The sequence below is a fragment of the Myotis brandtii genome, unplaced genomic scaffold, assembly GCF_000412655.1.
Source record: "Myotis brandtii unplaced genomic scaffold, ASM41265v1 scaffold977, whole genome shotgun sequence".
NCBI lineage: Eukaryota > Metazoa > Chordata > Mammalia > Chiroptera > Vespertilionidae > Myotis > Myotis brandtii.
The window spans coordinates 518,019-521,826 of NW_005372062.1; the positions used below are offsets into that span (position 1 = coordinate 518,019).

Genomic DNA, 3,808 nt, shown 5'->3' on the forward strand with positions numbered 1-3,808 from the left:
GCTCTATCACCACATATCAGCTGTCTTCTTATCACTATAGGCCAGTGGTTTTCATTCTGAGAGTGATTTTTCTCCCTCCCCAGTGGACATTTGTCAATATCTGGAGATTGTTTTGGAGTTGTAACTGCGGGATAGGTTTTACTGGTATAAATGGATACTAGTAAAAGGCAAGGATGTTGCTAAATGTTACGTTATACAGCATAGCCCCCAACAGCAAGGAATTATCTGGCTCTAACTGTCCATAATCCTGAGAATGAAAACCCTGGTGCAGGCTGCAACCTTTCTGGATTTAATTTAGTTTGGGTGTAGTAGTAGGACAGATAGCTACAGGTCTTGCAGGACATTGAAATCTGAGTGGGTAAAATAGGGGATGCTGGTCTGAGGTTAAAGGCAAGCAGAGTCAGAGGTGACTTGCCTAAGAAGAACTAAGCAGAATCCCCCTCTCTCTTATATTGCTTCCAGGGAAAGAAAGGATACCAAAACCAGCAGGAATTCACATGTTGTTATGTAGAAAAGGTAACATAGTAAAGAGCATTCTTTTTTTTTATAGTTGCTTAAACATTTGTATTTTTATTGAACTTTTTTCCTTTTATTTTTTATTTTTATTTCTTAATCTTTATTGTTCAGATTATTACAGATGTCCCTCTTTTTTCCCACCATAGCTCCCCTCCATCCGGTTCCCACCCCACCCCAGGCCCTTGCCACCCGACTGTCCGCATCCATAGGTACTGTATACATGCATATAAGATCTTTGTCCCATCTCTTCCTGCACCCCCAAACACACCCCCTTACCCCCTGAGAATTGTCAGTCTGCTCCATTTCCATGTCCCTGATTCTATTACATTCACCAGTTTATTCTGTTCATCAGATTTTTAGATTCACTTGTTGATAGATGTGTATTTGTTGTTCATAATTTGTATCTTTACCTTTTTCTTCTTCTTCCTCTTCTTAAAGGATACCTTTCAGCATTTCATATAATACTGGTTTGGTGGTGATGAACTCCTTTAGCTTTTTCTTATCTGTGAAGCTCTTTATCTGACCTTCAATTCTGAATGATAGCTTTGCTGGGTAGAGTAATCTTGGTTGTAGGTTCTTGCTATTCATCACTTTGAATATTTCTTGCCACTCCCTTCTGGTCTGCATAGTTTCTGTTGAGAAATCAGCTGACAGTCTTATGGGTACTCCCTGAGCATTCTTTTTTAATGAAAGGAAGCCACAGAAATACAGTTTTCAAGCTCTCTTTTCTCCTGGTATCTTCAAGCTGTCTAAGCTCTTCCTCCCTGGAAAGAGACAACTTAATGACATCTACCTTACCCTTTCTCTCTGGCAATTACCTACTTATTTATTCTCCCCCACTCCCTATAAGAAAATTAAACTGGGTTAGCTATGTTCAGCCTCCAAAGTGAAGGGAATGTGAAGGTCTCTAATCACTTACTTATATAGTCTAATGCAGGGGTCCTCAAACTTTTTAAACAGGGGGCCAGTTCACTGTCCCTCAGACCGTTGGAGGGCCGGACTATAGTTTAAAAAAAAACTATGAACAAATTCCTATGCACGCTGCACATATCTTATTTTGAAGTAAAAAAACAAAACGGGAACAAATACAATATTTGTATTTGCATGTGGCCCGCGGGCCGTAGTTTGAGGACCCCTGGTCTAATGGCTTGTGGAGGCCAAGAGATGAGTCATGTTCTTGTGGTGGTAGGAAAATGTGATGGCAGGACACACCAAGTTGCAGACTTCTGATGAACCAGGAAGCCAACAGGCAGATAGTTACTGCGTATTCTTTCTACTAGACCCTGGCCTGATGTGGGGGCTGGGGGGTGCAGTCAAGATAAATCTAGAATCAAACTCACTTGTCAGGGGAGCAGGCAGAGTTACTCTGGCTGAGGGAGAGCCCCAGGGTCCAGACCCAAGTCACTGGGGGCATCATTATCACCTGTAGCCCGCAGGCTGAGGATGAGGGCAGACTCGGATCTGAGCGATTCTGAACCAGGTCGAGCACATTTGGGCTTCGTGGACTGAGGATTCCAAGGCTGTGTTCCTTAATGACTGCATCGTGATGTTCCTGAGTTTCCTGGGAGGCTCGGCTTCGGAGGAAGGTATCAAGAAACTGATAATGTGTCCTTGAATTTGCTTCTGTTTGCTTCATCAATGTCTCTCATATTGAATATCTTAAGAGAAATACTGGAACATTTTGGTGTTCCCATGGACCAGGTTTTGCAGATTTAGGGAAATAAAGGCTATGGATCAGCTTGGAGTATTGTTTGTATTATTGGGAAAATTCTTCCTTTAGAAGCTTGTCGCTGGCCTGATTTTGAGAAATGGTATATGGAAAAATGAGGATAAGGAGACTGAAGTTTTCCATCCTTTGCAATTAGTTTGAGATCCACTGTTACCTGCTCTAAGACATAACAAAGCAATGGAAAATTCAGTCTGTAAATGAAGCTGCAATTAAAAAAGTAGCTGCCCTTGAAGACGAACTAACTATTCTTTGCTCTCAGATTGCTGGAGTTTTGCAAATGCCGGAACTGAAAAACAGTACTAATTCTGCTCCTTTGACTTGACTTATGGGCCTGCTGGTTTGGGACAAGTGCCATCATTAGAAACTGCTCAACTGAGTGTCAAACCAGATCCATTTTCAAGTTCAGTGCTTCCTGCTCCTCCTCCTCCTCCTCCTCCTCCTACACAGCCCCCTCAGTTTTCTTCGCTGCAGCCTCCATGTTCTCTTGTGCAGCCAGAATATAATCGTATTTGTGACTCAGATAATTCAGCAACTGAAATGAAAAAACAACAACCAGGTGCCAGTTATACCAATTATAGTCGTCATTCAAAAAACCAGAAAAACAAAGATGTTCCAAACATGTTGGATGTTCTAAAGGATATGAATAAGATTAAACTTCCTGCTATTGAACTGTCGCCTGGAAGTAGACCCATTCATAAGAGGAAAAGACACAGTTCACAGTGGGATCCAGTGTATTTAATATCCCAGGTACTTAATAGAAATTTGAGTTCCAAGAAGATGATTTCTTTGAGAAAGAAAATAGGGCTTGAGAGTCTTCTCCATTTTCTAGTCCAGAAACTTCAAGGATAAGCTCTAATAATTTTGGACATCACATTTGACAGTCAGAAGGATTGTGACTTATAGGAAGAACTGAAAAATACAAAAGGTGTCAGTGACCAAAGTGTGAGCAGCACAAGTTGTGTCTGCTCTTATAAGGAGAGATGCAGAGATACACCAACATGATAATCTGTTAATGAAATTAAAGGAAGTCTGTGTGCCAGGATATATTAGTGCAGAAGTCTGAGAAGTCTTGACTCTTGAGAATACCCGTCTCTGGTTTTGGAAGATCTAACAGTTAACTGGTTATTGAGGATGGTTCTGTATATTGATTTTTTTCATGTATATTAATGTTATTAAAGGCTGAATACACACTTGGAATGGTTTTCCTATGAGCTAAATATTAAATGATTTAATGTTTCTCATTAGAGAATAGTAGGGTCTCACTTTAAGGTAACTGAAACTATTTTAATGGATTAAGAAATTAATGTAAGCTAAGTCTATATTGTATCACTCAGCAAATGACAGTATGTTTTTTTAAAAAAAACAATTTCTTAAAGCAGTTATGACATCCTAATTTAAGAGCCTTTAAATCTTTTATTGCATGTTTTTGTGAACAGAAAAAAAAAATATATGTATTTTATATATAGGTAATTATATATATTAGAGAGCGAGAAAGAGAATTATATCTTTATTTATTTTAGTATTTTCTTTTGTACCTTCTGAGATTTTTTTCTTGCATGGAGA

The 3,808-nt window shown here is 39.5% G+C and overlaps 1 pseudogene; it reads left to right on the forward strand.

The window, feature by feature from the left end:
• The first annotated feature begins 1,714 nt into the window (after window positions 1-1,714).
• Window positions 1,715-3,247, forward strand: LOC102250830 (annotated as a pseudogene).
• Window positions 3,248-3,808: the final 561 nt, after the last annotated feature.